Here is a 15,228-nt window from a genome sequence, read left to right on the forward strand (position 1 = left end):
TGAACCCAAACCAGACAGCACCCTAGAGTTATGTGACAGTCCCACAACAGCCTAAAACATCACCTCCCCTCCCAACGCAGGTCCCCCAAATCCTCTTTCATCAGATGTCCCATTTCCTCTAATCAACAGAGACCAAATAGGTGGAAAGCATTCTAAAGCTTAAACTAATTGACCTGAGGTGTGAGTGGCTGATAGCCATCCTACAGCTAGTCTAGCTAGAGCTAGTCTCTGCTTCCAGGCGTACTGTAGGTAATAGGAATGAATTTCTAGCTGGTAGAAATGCAGAATATGAGACAAAAGGGGAGAGAATCTCCTTAAGCATTGCGGGGAAGAGGCACACTTTTAGCCTGAACTCTCAACTTTATCAGACTACATCTACCTCCTTCTTGCACCCCATTCATCTCTTTCTTCCTCACTACTTTCTCCTAGTAGATCAAGAATAAGAGGGAGCTCTGAGTTAGCACAAAAGTCAAGGGCAAGAACCCAGCATTTGGAGGAATCCTTATTCTTTAGCTAACCCACATCCTTGCCTTACGACAGGAAAGTTCTCTTTCCCTCATCTACTTCTTTCAAATTGAGAAGGTGATTTAACGAATCAAATCCTACCTGTTATGTAACAAGTATCCTGAAAAGCAAAGTAAGGTATTGGAAAACACATGTGTTGTAAAGTGGTAACAAGTACAGCTTTAGACGCAGGCCGACTTAAGTGCGGTCTGAGGCTTTGTCATGTACTCCCTGCGTGATTTAGGGTAATTGCGACCCCTCTAGATTTCAGCTCTCTCACCTGTAAAATGGGGTGATTCATACCTACGTCAGGAAGTGCTGAGAGGACTGAATGAGATGAAGTCTGGAGACACTTAGCCAAGTACCCGGCACATTGTGAGTGCTGAGTAGACACTGGTTTCTGTTGGGGAGGGGGTTGTGGTTATTGACAGACCCCATTCTCACAACACTGAACACTAGCTGAGAGGCACCGTGTCCTCTGCCCCTCACCACAGTACCATCCCCAGAGTGCAGACGTCATCAACACTTGCTGAACTGAATAGAAAGCACAGTGAGGACAGTAATCAAGTCATTCAGCAACTGTCTGTTAGGCACTTACTGTCTTCCACAGAACACCTTAAACTCTGGAGATAAAGCCGTAAAGGCAAACAGGTAAACTCCCTGTCTTTGTAGAGTTTATAGTGGTAGAAGGCAGATAATTAACAAGTAAACAGATTACGTAATTTCCGATGATGATAGAGCAATATGAACTATGAAACATTAAAGAGAATTATGGAGTGGAGAATAACTTGGAGCGAGGAACAACTCTGTACAGGTACATTAATGAAATCATCTTTGAAGAAGTGGTATTAACTCTGAGAACTGAACGGTAAAGAGCTAACCAGGAGAAGATCTAGAGGCAGAGGATTTCTGGGAAGCAAATATAAAAACCCAAAGTCGGGTACAAGCTTTTAGTACTTGAACAACAGAAAAGCAGCCTGCACGGTAAGCATGTGAGTGTTTGGCGTGGGGTGGGGGACAGCAGAGCCAAGGACCTCACTACGGACAGCGAGGGTAGTTTGAATTGTTTTCTAATTATCATAGGAAGGAAGGCATCAGAAGTTTTCAGTTATTTTCTCAGAAAAGATGCCTGCTTGGTACATGATTATGTGATGAAGCAAATGAGGCTGTTCTGGTTCCTGCATAATTATTTCATGCTAATACAGCAGGCAAGGTTGTCAAAGCAGGTACCGCTGTGGTTGGTATTCAGAGTTGCTGTATCCAAGGAATGTATTTCCTCAGAAAAATAAAATCAGGACTTGCTTTTAACTTCAGAGAAGAGACAATTAGATCAAACCTATCAATTCATTCAGTGTCAGAAGGCTATAAAGATTTATGGGCATGGGGAGATCAGCTCGGTGCTCTGTGACCACCTAGAGGGGTGGGATAGGGAGGGTGGGAAGGAGACGCAAGAGGGAGGGGATATAGGGATATATGTATACGTATAGCTGATTCACTTTCTTATACAGCAGAAACTAATACAACATTGTAAAGCAATTATACGCCAATAAAGATGTTTAAAAAAAAAAGATTTATGGAAGTGAGGTAGGGGAATCTTGCTTTGAAGCACTTCTCAATCAGAAAAGTTTTTAAAATCTTACCTCTGCAAGAGACCATTTTTCTCTTTATTTTGGAGTTCAAACACCTCATTTACTAGGATTCACACCCTAATCTCCAGGAAGTAAAATTTTATAGTGATTAATCTAAACCTCAATAACCCAGAAAAATGAAAAATTCCTGGGAATGGGATTGTGCCGTACTAGTGCTGTACCATTCCATGTCTCATCAGGAAAACGGAAACCACTATAGGTATTGCAGACAGGAAATTTAGTACAGGAGACAAAAGTCTGGAAAGAGCTGACAGAGAGAAAAGAGAACAGGTGAACTTAGCCACAGGCCAGTAATTGCAAGATGCTGTTCCCATCCCAGGACTGGAGGAACAAAAGGAAAATGTTACTCAGCATCCACGATCCCTACACCATTGCCAGAACATTCCATGCTGGTGTCGCTGGGACAACAGCCAGGGTTTCTTTGCAGAAAGTTGAGTCTAAAATTGTCCACAGCAGTCATGGTTGCTACTGGAACCAGAGTCTACTGGTGCTTTGTTGCTGGAATACCCACCGCCTGGGCAGGATGCCTCGAGTCTAGACTTGTCTACCACCACTACCATCTCTGCTGCACTGGAGAAGCACATAAAATAGTGTTTCCTTCCTCATGCCTCCCAATCTCCCACCTGTGCCTCCAATTTTTAGAAAGTAGCTAGAAACCATTGGGCAGGGGGATTTTAGAGATGCAGTTGTCAGACTTCTAGCCCGCCACGACACACAGTAGAGCATGGAAGAGTGGAAATGGAGCCTGAAGCCAAGAGACTGTTAAGTAGCACTTCTCCTCCTGAGCTTCACTGTCAGAAGTACTAGTAAACTAAGGCAAATAAAGGTTGCCTGGAGATGTTCTGAGAATTGTTTGCGACTATAAAGAAGAAAAGGGAGAAGCTGAAAATCTAGAGAATGGAAGAGGATAAGCTTGCAAGACAAGCAAGAACTGTAGTGCTTCCTTTGCACCCTGTCTCTTTCTTAAGCTACTTTCCTTTATCAATCAATCTATTCAAGAAACCAACCAAGCCTCATTCACTCTAAAGTGTAAATGACTGATAAGAGTTTCAAGAACAGCCAGTACAGTAGGCAGGAAAAACTTAGCAATATCAAGGAATAGCAGCACAATGAAAACTGGCCTAAAACAGTTTCTCAGCCTCAGCACTACTGACATTTTAGGCCAGGGAATTCTTTGCTGTGGGGAGCTGTCTTTTACATTATAGCACATTTAGCAGCGGCCCTGATTGATATCATGCCCAACTTGTGACAATTAAGAATTTCTCTAGACATGGCCAAATGTTTTCAGGGAGCAAGATCTAAAATCTCTTACAGAAACTTAAGTGCAGAATTAGAGTGTATGTAGGAATTGCCTAATGAGAGAGCTAGGGAGGGATTTCAGGCAGGAACAAAACATCAAATGCAAAGGTAAGAAAACAGGAATGAGGCTGAAGCGTAGGGTGTGAGGAAGGGAATGGAGGGAGGCAGCTGCGTGGCAGAAAGTGTTTACTATGCCAGGCTACAAGTTTGAGCTTTAATTTCTAGACGATGGGGAGCCATTGAAGGATCAGGAGTAGGGCAATGATTTATTCAAATCTGCGATTGGAAGCATGTCTTTGGTGGCTCTGTGGGTAACAGAATAACGGTAGAGGAGATGAAGAGAAAGGAAGCCAGTTACCTATTTGTCATCATCCTGACCAGATGATAAGGATCGATATGAAGGCAAGATGAGTGATCCTTAGGAGAGAGGGGATCAATACAATTTAGTGATTAAGTGAATGTGAAAAGCAAGGAAAAGGAGTACAAGAATTTCAGGTGGAAGGCTCGAGACAGGAAAATGAAGCAGCCTAAGAAATTGGTCTGTCGTTTAGGTTGTGTTTTTCTTTAGGTGACAGGTCCTACTTTGGATATGTAAGTTTGAGTTGTCTGTGGGACATCCAGGCCAAGATGTCTAGTGGGTAATTCTCTATATATAAGCCTGTTGCTCAGGAAAGGGATCTGGGCTAGATGTGCTTGAGGGTCTTCAGATTAGACAGCAATTGACACACCCACGAATTGCACATGGAGGGAAAGCAGACAGCATGACAAAGACCCGAGGACAGACTTCAGGGGAATGTTAACATTTGAGGAAGGGAGAAGTCAAGGAAAAAAAAACGTAAAATGAGTCTGAAACCAGCAAAAGTTTGAGAGGAGGGAGTTCCCTGGCCGCCCAGTGGTTCGGACTCAGTGCTTCCACTGCAGGGGGCACGGGTTTGATCCCTAGTCGGGGAACTAAGATCCCGCATACTGCACCTAACCCTCCGGTGACAATGGGTCTGGTATGCCTGTCCCAAAGGCCGCTGATGAAGGTTACATAAGAGCAGAAGAAAAAGCCCCTGGATGGCCACTGACTGGAGCCCAGCACCCCGCACGCTCCCCCTTTCTCCCTTGCCCACCCACTCCTATTACTGGGACACCCCTCTTGCTCTTTCCCGAGGAGACTGGCTTGGGAGGGAGGGCTCGGGCTGGACTTGGGTTCAAGCTCAGAGTGACAGTCCGGTGGGGAGGCAGGGTCATGACTCAGTTTTGTCTACTAGTGACAGACCAATGTATCTAGGCCTGTTGGCCCCGCCCCCCCCCCCCCCCACTGATTTGGAGGGAGGAGGCGTCAACCTTATCGAGGTATAATTTACATACAATAAACGGCATCCATCAAAGCAGATGAGTTCTGACAGATACTTCCACTCATAAAAAACCACCACCACAATCAAAACATACAATATTCCCACCCCAGCCCCCAGATTTCCTTGTGCTCCTTTGCAGTCTTTCCCTCCCTCCACCCCAGGCCACCAGTGATCTGCTTTTGATGCTAAGGGTTCCGCAACCTGCGCGGTGCGGCCAAAAAAAGAAGTTTGAGAGGAAAGGAGTGGTGAGCTGTGCAGAGAAACCAAGCAAGGTAAGGACTAAAAATTAGTTCCGCCATTGGATACCGCGATCAGGGGCCCCTGGTAACCTTTGTCAGGAAGATCCAAGGATTTGATTGCAATGAGCAAGGAAGCAAGTGAGACCAAGTTCTAGACATACAGACAACTCTTTCAAAAAAGACAGCACTAGTATTTCAATGACAAGATTGAGCATGTTTTTAGTCTGAGAGAAGGGACCCAGAGAAAGCATGATTAATACTGGTCAGACCTTGAGGAAAAGTGTAGAAATGAAGGGTGCAAACAGTGGTAGGGCCAATCTGAAAGGAGGGCAGGACATCTCTGAGACAGGGGTTGAAGATGACGTGTTCAAGTGACAGAGAATGTTCATACCTCTGAGAGACAGAAGGCAAGGCCACCTGCTAAGAATTAGCTCAAATGAGGTCCTTCGAGAGGAAGAGCTACACTGGGCATTCCAGGAGGGGGCAAACGTTTCTTATAACTATCACAGGAAGGGAGAGGAATCAAACACAAGAGAAGGCTGACCAGGAAGCTTTGATGACCCAACTGAGATCTGAACCCACTTGCTGTCAGAGGGGCCACTTTGTAGGGATGTGCAATTTTCTGGGATGCACTCAGCAGCTCAAGTTAGGAGTAGACCGAGTTTGGGTAGACCCTGACTGCACTGTCCAACAGAATATGGTAGAAATGATGCTATGTGAGCGTCTAGGTCAGGCCTTTAGACATGGGCAGCTTCTACTTCTGGTCTGTGGAACACTCTCTTGGAGCCTTGGCAGAAGTTCAACTACCTTGCTGGAGGGACCACGTGGTGAGGCAGAGACCACACAGACAGAGCAGGGCGCCAGCTGAGCCCTGCATCCAATTAGCCCCTTCCATCAGGGGACCAGGCATGCGAGCAAAACCCACCAGGACCGTCCAGACCAGTTGAGCACTGAATGACCCAGTCCGTTCAACACGCTGGGTCCTGCCTACATTCCAGACTCACAAAACCATGATGGGAAATGATGAGAAGCTGTGGGTCTCAGCGGAGCTGAAGACTTCAGAGGTAGGGCTGTCCCAAGTTTGGAGTGGGCTGGGGTCTCACCCTGGGAGCCGCTTGGTGAGGCCAGGTGGTGATAAGATCCTGGTAGTATTATAAACGTGGGGGAGAAAATTTGCTGACAGGCTGGGGAAAGGCGGAAAAGCTTACCAGGTTCAAATTATTCCTAATCATTCCTAGCACTTCTTACTTTAAAAAACAGGATTCAAGGAGGAAAATTGTTCACCAGCAGTCACCTCAGCTGCCACTGTGATGCCTGGTGACACGTAATTAGAAAACAAATGACAGATTAGTTTAATAATATTCATTAGCAACTAATGAAACTGACAGTGTTTCCTACTGAAAGCAGTTTGGGCTGTTAGTTGATTTCAAGCAGTCTGCGCGCCCCCCCCCCCCCCCCCCCCGCCCGCCTTTCAGCTAGAGGCCGGGGCGGGGGCTTGAGGGGGAAGGGTTGCAAATGGGTCATAAAACACAGCACAGAGGGGGAGACGGTTGAGGGAACAAAAAGAACAAGAGGAGACAAACTCAGAGTGGGAGAGGGGAGATTCCAGGGGGTCCTGGGAGGAGAGATGAAGGAAGGAGGTGAGTGTGAACCCACCCTCCCAGCTGTCTTCAGACATCTAACTGCTGTCAAAAACAACATTTCCATTTGCCTCGGGGAGGAAATGGTTACGGGGGCGGGAATCAGTGCTTGCTTTCAGGCATTGTTGTTTTCTTTTTCCTTAAAAAAAAAAAAAGTATCCTAAGTAAGAATTTTAACGACATGCAGAAATCATAGCCGTCTTGCTGAATCGCTGTAGGACTGACCCCCCTTGACAGTTCTCAAATTATTCAGCTATCAAGGGGCTGCTAAACATTAAATTAAGCATCCTCTCTCCCCTGTCCTGAACCATTAAGTTATGCAAATGCACAGATAATGGGGCATACGACAGCTGGAGGCATTAATCACGCAGCCCTGTCTCTGGGCTGTTGTTATGTAGAAACTGCATCTGCCAACAGGCCGAGCCGCCACAATTAGATCTCGCTTGATGGAGTGAGAGGCACTGCCTAGCCCACCGCGCTCGCGTTCGGTTGTAGACCTGGGAGTGAATAAGGCACTTGGGAGATGCGCTGGCCCTCGTCCTCCCTCGCCCCCCCTTTCTTTTTAATACCAGCTCCTCCAATTGAAATGAAAAATTACCTGTGATTGTTACCATTTGCAAACAAAACCGGTCAGAAGACAAACCTGCTGTTTACAGTGGATGTTTTTGTTGTCCCTCCCGTAGGGCTCTTTGGGGAATTTCCCTGATTTGTTTGTTTGTTTGTTTTAACGAATTCTCAGCCTATGCGGGGAGGCTGGGGCTTGGACGAAGGAAGAAGCAAACAGACTTTTTTTTTTTTAACATCTTTATTGGAGTATAATTGCTTTACAATGGTGTGTTAGTTTCTGCTGTATAACAAAGTGAATCAGTTATACATATACCCCCATATTCCCTCCCTCCGGCGCCTCCCTCCCACCCTCCCTATCCCACCCCTCTGGGTGGTCACAAAGCACCGAGCTTATCTCCCCAGGCGATGCAGCTGCTTCCCACTCTCTATTTTACATTTGGGAGTGTATATATGTCAGTGCCACTCTCTCACTTCATCACAGCTTACCCTTCCCCCTCTCCGTGTCTTCAAATCCATTCTCTACGTCTGCATCTTTATTCCTGTCCTGCCCCTAGGTTCTTCAGAACCTTTTTTTTTTTTTTTTTTAGATTCCATATATATGTGTTAGCATATTCCATCGCGGCCTCCAGATTGCCGCCTGGGAGGCCAGACTGACTCGCCCGGCAAGGCTGTTTGCTGGAAAACTCGCCAGCTTACCTGGGCTCTCCTGCGGCTGCCCTGCTCCCGCCAGCACCTAATCATACAGGAAAAAAGGTGGGCAGAGACTAAACCGGGGTCTCTCCCCTCCCCGCAGTGAGGGGCGAATGAAATGGGCTGGGAGACATCCCAGCAGCTTCTCAAGAACTTTCACTGTGCTTCCTCATGACTTAACACCCGATTTACAGCTTATGTCTTTTTTAAAATCCACGTTGTTAAGCATTTATGTAGCGGTCAATCGTCTTGTCTGTTTGGGGTGTTTTTTTAGTTTTACTCTTAGTGTGTGAGGATAACATTGATGGCTTTGTAGCCATATGTATATATGCTTATATGCATACATGCAACTCTATATAGGAGTTGAGTTGGCCTATCTTTTTATACCAAAACATTGATTTCCAACTGGTGTCAAGAACCCTGTGGTTCTGCAGTCCTTCTGGGTAAGTAGGAGGCCCACTGCGGGGGAGTCTCATGATCACCACCCTCGCCAACCCCCAAAAGCAGCAGGAGCACCGCTTAACACAGCAGCTCAGTATGTGAAACAGGTCTTTTTTAAGTTTTTCTGTTTAAAAAAGAGTTTGGGAAACCACTGTTCTAAAATGAAGTCATGGAGACATTTAGACTTGGTCCCTGGCATCAGGCATTCCATCTCAGATCTGTTCTCACCGTCTGCTAAATACAGAATCACTAAATTGCAAACAGTCAATGGCACTGTTTTTTCTCCTTCCCTCGAAAGTTCTCCAACACTCTGAGGAAGTCTACGTGTGTTTATGAGCAAGGAACCCAGAGAGGAAAGGAGGAGTGATGATCTGCCAATCACTGAAGCAGGCTGCCCTCCCCTACTGTCTCCACCGACCCCCGTATCAGGCCAAGGAGCTCTGAGCTGGGTCAGCGCACTCCTGACCTCCACATGCAAAGGCAGCAGATCTGTGCAGAGGGAGGGAGCCGGCCAGCTGGGGGGAAATCCGGAACCGGGGAACCGCCCAGGTTTTCTGGTAAGACTGAGTCCAGTCGGCTCAAGCAGCGAGAGGGCACACCATGCTCTTTCCAAGTCTTCCAGGCCTGCCTGCTCCGTGCTGTCTTCTCCTAGACTTTCAAGCGGTGCTTCCTCCCAAGGCCTCCCAAGCCGGGGTGAACCCGACCACCAGGATTCAGGTCCTTCTCGCCTGATCTGGAACACTGGCTTCCTGAGCTCTGCTTCACCCTCCCCCACTCCGTCTCCCCACAAACCCAGCAGTGCCTCCAATGCCCATCTGTGCGGCCTTTCCCCCGTTTACAAGTCGTGTGTGCATCTGACCAGTTCTTCCCGTCAAGCTGTGGTGTCATCACTCTGGGGAGCCTCCCCTGACCTTCCTCCCCTCCCCACACCACCCCCGCCAGGTGAGCGAACTCACACCCTCTTCCGTACTCCCAGCCCCTTGTTACTTGCTTGTAGCTTTCACACTAGGAAGTCATGTATTTGCATGTCTGTTGTCTCCATCAACAAACTCAAGATCTAGTTGCGGGCAGGTTCCAGCTCTGCTCATTCCTAACTCTGCTGCCTAAGCCAGTGCTTCTCCAACGTTAAGGATCCTCCAAACCCTGAGTCTTAGGGATCTTGCTTAAAAAGCAGACTGATTCAGCAGGTCTGCGGTGGGGCCTGAGAGTCTGCATTTCTAACAGGCTCCCTGGGATGCCGCTGCTGCCCGTCAGTGGACCACGCTCCCAGTAGCCAGGCCCTAAATGACCTTCAAACCCAAACCCAGCCTCTATGTCATATTGCCAGCGCTTAGTACACAATACAAGGTTTGAATGACTACCTCCACCGACCAGTTGTTAAATGACTACGTCTGCCTACCAGTTCTCCTGTCTAATAAGCCCACGGTAAGACCTCAGTCACTTAGGCTGCTTAGCACTAGAAACAACTCAGGTGCGCAGACAAATGGGTCATTAGCCCTTCTCATGTGAAGGCTCCCCTGGCTCACCTCTAGAGGCAGCTGAGTCCTCCCTCCCCGATCCCCGACATCCGTCAGCCCTGTCACTCCCAACAGGTCCAGCACGCTTCGTTTTCTCTGTAGCACTACTACTGCACTCAATTTAAAAAAACAGAGATCCACGTGTCTCTTCCCTTGCTCATTGCCCACTTCCCGCTGGAGGGCAAGGTCATGAGGGCACGTCTGTCTCTCGCTCCATCACCGCATCAGCGCAGAACACAGCACCTTGCATTTAGGCATCAGAAGTGCTGCCCGAACCACTGGGGCTCTTCTTCCTGTTATCAACACTGAATGACTCAAGACCCAAAAAGGCAGAGACCCCCATGGAAGACACCCTGTTTTCACCCTGGAGCAGAGGCAGGGGTTTATCCGGAGAGCACTCTGTCATTTTTTGAACCTCAGTTGGTTTTTTAAATGTTGGCGTCCTCTGGAAATGCTGATTTGCATGAAAAGCAAACAAGTACCCTTCTTTTGTAATGATCTTTATTTCTGAGGACCCGAGTACCTCCTGTGCTGTTAACATGTGCTCTGAGGCTGAGGAGAGCTTCCCATTTTCCTCCCAGTGCTTCAATCTTCTAAGGAAAACTGTTGAACAAAGAGCCCACCCATGAAGCTTGGCTGGAGGGGAATAAAGCTGGAACACGATTTCAGTAAGACAGCTTTGAAATTTAGAACAATACTTAACATTGCAGCCAAGGAGATTTGCATTTTCTGCCACTAAGAACTGGGTCTGGGTAAGAACACTGAAGGTTTTACTATTTTCCTTAAAAATTCAGCTACACAAATTTCAGAACTTGTTTAGTTGGAGAAAATTGAGAAACAGGGTAGGAGGGAAAAATATAGGCCTGTCCACCCTCCACTCTGAATTTCTAGCACTCTATTTTGTTCAGAGGTGTTTTAGGAGTAACTGACAGGGACCCAATTCTTACCAGCTTAAGCTGAAACATAGAAGGAACTGATTGGCTCATGAAATTGTCAAGTTCACAGAAAGATCTAGCATCAGGCTTAACTGGACCCAGGATCTCTACAAAGGTCAGGTATTAGAAGATCTGTAATTTTCAAATGCTTCAGCACAGACATATGAAATCATGTCTATGTTGGTTAAGCTTCAACTCTAGGGGACAATCTGGAGCCCTAATAGAAACATTATACAAAAAAAGGGAACCTACAAGAGACAACTACACACAGTTCTATTATCCAAATCTCTATCAACACGGAGGCTTTGCCAATTAACAGTAAGACTAAGAAGATAGCGGCTAATTAATGAACGTGATGAATGTTAGGATTAAGTTCTTAACGGTCAAGTTAAAGATATTCAAGATATATGGACTGGCAAATCTTTGAGACATTCTTCACCTTGCAAGAATAATGTTTGCTTATCATTTCTGCAAGACCTCTGGCTTTTACCCCTGGCGATCCCCTCCCAGGGCTTCACCCCTAACCAGGCATGTGCCAAGCCATGGGTTTGGAAGATTTCTAGTTACTTATGCTGATCTTAATGGAAAAGAATCTTGCCTCTGGGATACCATCATCTCTGCCTCAAGCGAACCTTCCACGCAAAGACCTTGATGTGGCCACTCTGCAGGCACAGGAGGGACTCCTGTGCTTTTCAGAAATTGTTGGAGAAAACTGAGAAACAGAGTAGGAGGGACAAATATAGGCCTGTCCACCCTCCACTCTGAATTTCTAGCACTCTATTTTGTTCAGAAGTGTTTTAGGAGTAACTGACAGGAACCCAAGTCATACCAGCTGAATTTCTAGCACTCTAGAAATTCAGAGTGGAATTCTGGGTTCGGAGGTCAAGACTGAAGAAGAGGAGACTGGCCCGCGTTCTTACTGTGATTAGGAAGTGGGGATGGAGAGAGAGTTTGCACAAGGAAAAGGGTGCGTGGTTTGAATCCCGCCCCCTCACCAAAGGAAGGAGCACCCAGGCTTTCTGACCTGCTTACCCACGTGTGGGACAGGAGGGGAAGAGGAAGGAAAAAGGCTTAAAAGTTGGCAGCAAACATAAAAAAAGGAAGTCAGACTCTTTACTGCGGACCTAAAACAATAAGGAGTTTTAAATTCATAAAGCTAATAGAATAAATCAAACTACGGGGCTCCTGGTCACACTTAAATGTACTTATTAGCTGTCTGGATACGTGATAGAATTGTGTGAGACCGGTTTTCCTTATCATCAGGAAGCAAGGTTAGAGAGCAGTCAGCCCTACCCACCTCAAACGTTCTGCTGGTTAACATTACCAGTCAAACACCACCTCAGGGTTTCACACGACCCACTTGTTTCAGGTAAGGTTACAAGACCCCTGCTTTCCTTTATGTCACACCCACGCTCAGGCAGATTCTCTGCAAGTGCTGACAAAGGTTAGCACACTGTCGCTGCCAGCCAAGGGCCAGGCCTCTGTTCCAATCAATCCAGATACGGCTTGGGTCACATACCGAAACTGGATCCAAACTTCTGATGGACCAGGCCTGGTTGCCCTGCCCTGGCCTGAGGATCAGCTTTTATACGGCTTCTGAGCAAGGAACAGAGGGGCAAAAACGATAGCTGTCCACCTCACACCCTTCCCCAGTCGCAGAGAAGACAGGGTCCTCTCCGGCTACCATCTTTCTTTCCCAAATGGCAAATGCAAGACGGTGCACCCAACAATGCAACATTATTCAGCCATAAAAGGGAATGAAGTACTGATACATATTTTTAACACAGTTAAACCTGGAAACATTTGGCTAATCAATAGAAGCCAGGCATCAGAAGACCACACGTGATTCCATTTATATGATGTGTCCAGAATAGGCAAACCCAGAGTCAGGAAGTAGATTGGCGGTTGCCAGGCAGTGGGGTGGAGGGGGATGGGGAGTGACGATAATGGGTACAGTGTTGCTTTTGGAGGTGATGAAAATGTTCTGGAATCAGAGTGATGGTTGTACTTATGAATATCCTTATATCAACCTTATGAATATCCTGACACCACCAAAGTGTATACTTTAAAAGGTGAGTTTTATGCTTTGAGAATTGTACCTCAACCAATAGATACATTCATTGAAAATTTATATATATATATATATACATATATAAAACAGGCAGCAAACGTGACCTTACAGATAAAATTACTCCTGGCAGAGAAGAGTTTGTGCTGCGCGGTTTGGATCCCCTCTCCCTCAGCCTCTAATGTGACCCAAGGAGGCTTTAACTATCCAGTGGTAGTTTATCCATATTCTTCCTTCTCCCCCTAAAGGTTCCTTCCTTCAAATCACAATTTCCCAAGCTGGTCTTCTGCTGATCCCTTGAAGTTTGGAAACACTGCATGGATTAAACAAAGGCAGAAAACTTCCTTCTGCAGTACTTTTGGGGGTCTCGCCGTGCTAATGAGCACTGTGGACCACTGAGAAGAAAATGGCACTCCTCACACTGGACTACCAAACAATTTGGTTCCCCTCCACCACCCCTGGAAGAAACATCTTCTGGAACGAATTCTATGGAAAGTGGTTTGAAAAAACACTGTTCTCCAGAACTAACTGGTTCTTCTTTTCTTTGGACGCAGCGAGATCTGTACATAACAGATCTCATTAAAGCTTTTTCTTTTTTAATCTGCTCCAGGGTTTGATTCCTGGCTTTGCCCTTATTTTGGCTGTGTGACCTTAAACAATTGCCTCAGTCTCTGAGATTGTTTTGCATCCATCAGACGGAGACAGTACCTACCTCTCTAGGTTGTTAGAGGAATCAAATAAGAACGTAAAATGCCTAGCACAGTACTTGGTACACAGTTGGTGCTTAATAAATGTGCATCTTCTTTCTTTACCAAATATATTGACATCAAATCCTTCTGGAAGAAGCAGGCATCTCTCTCTCTAACCCCCACAATGCTGGCACGTGCTGTGTCCATCATGGACTTGAAGTATTTGCTAAATGCATGGATGAATGAATCATCAATGCCCTGCTAGACCCCCATCCCTGAGCCACACAAATCCAGGGTAGATGACCCGTGACAATGGGACAGTCATAAAATGGGAAGAGTTCTGGCGCTTACAACTCGATACCTAGAAGAATAATTTTCACCAAACCCCCCCCCCCAATAGATATTTAAAGTGCAAGGCAGGGAGATGTAAGTGTTCCTAATCTTTGCTTAAGGACACTGATGACATGATGTTGCTTTCCTAGTGCAGGCAGATGGACGATCCTAACTCAGAAAGCATTAATGCAGAGAGAACAATCAGTACACACAGAAAACCCAGCACTTGGACCTTGGAACGAGGCCACAGGGGTTTGAATCAGAGTCCAGTCAAGTGTGACCTTGACCTCCTCACATCTCGGTTCCCCGTCTCAGCACCTACTTGTAGGGCTGTGATGAGGATTCAAGTTAACGGATGAGATGTGCTCAGAGCAATGCTGAGATCATAGTAAGCAAGCAATAAATATGGACTGCTATTATAGTCATGGTAATTGACACTTATTAATGCCTCATCATAAACCCTTCGCAGCCCTGTTCCAAAAGCCTTCTCTCATCTAACTGTCCTCTAATCTCACAGGTGAAACAGAAGAGACTCAGCCATGCAGGAGTTACTGAAGAAACCTTATTCACAGAACAAGTGTGAAAATGTTTTTTTATTGGTATTAAAAGGGAATTTTAAGGCTGTAATACCAGCTCTTCATTCCTTAAAGGGAAGCAGTTACTATAATGATGTACTTGGAGCCACACGGCTAGTTAGCACCTTCCCTCTTCATTGGGGAACTATGAAATCTATTATGTTCCCTTAGGAGGGCAGTTTTCAATGAGAAATTGCTACATTTGTAAAGAACATATTGACCATGATGAAAAGATTTTATCCACATCTACACGATGATGACAAAATTGGACATGACTAAAAGGTTTGGGTAGCCCAATTCTCAGGAACAAAACCTAGAAACAAATGTCATGATACCCATAAAAATGCCTTCATGTGTCACAGGACACCAATCTAAGCCTTTAATTCACATTCCAGTGCAGATGGCCTCAAAGGTGTTTTGAATCCGCGGGTTTTTATTTTTTAAGCAGAACAGCCCTTTTCTCAAAATGTTACATGGAACCCAAATATGTAAACCAAAAAATATATTGCTGGGCCAGTCTAGGCTGAAAATCATAGGATGGCAGTTCTACCCAGCAGTGGTCCCTGAGCTCCTCAAAGAATTTTCCAGGCACCATTAGATCTCGTGAGCCCCCATGAGCCCCCCCTCAAAAACTCTGATACTAAATTGGAGAAGATCAGGAAAAATGAAGGAGGGGGTATGGCAACAGAAGAGACTATGCAATTATCTCCCAAAGACTGATCACACTCTAAAGGGACTT

General features: G+C 46.1%; 1 long non-coding RNA gene across 2 annotated transcripts; it reads left to right on the top strand.

Moving 5' to 3' along the window:
* Window positions 1–5,906: 5,906 nt before the first annotated feature.
* On the top strand, window positions 5,907–14,903 carry LOC137227029 (uncharacterized). 2 transcript variants are annotated; one of them, XR_010944659.1, is made up of 4 exons: window positions 5,907–6,098; window positions 7,829–7,994; window positions 8,671–9,314; window positions 14,432–14,903. It is a non-coding gene; the product is annotated as an uncharacterized lncRNA (long non-coding RNA). The 2 variants fall into 2 exon arrangements; XR_010944658.1 differs by lacking the exons at window positions 8,671–9,314; window positions 14,432–14,903 and adding an exon at window positions 13,141–14,377.
* The last annotated feature ends 325 nt before the right edge of the window (window positions 14,904–15,228 follow it).

This window comes from Pseudorca crassidens, chromosome 7 (assembly GCF_039906515.1).
Source record: "Pseudorca crassidens isolate mPseCra1 chromosome 7, mPseCra1.hap1, whole genome shotgun sequence".
Taxonomy (NCBI): Eukaryota; Metazoa; Chordata; class Mammalia; order Artiodactyla; family Delphinidae; genus Pseudorca; species Pseudorca crassidens.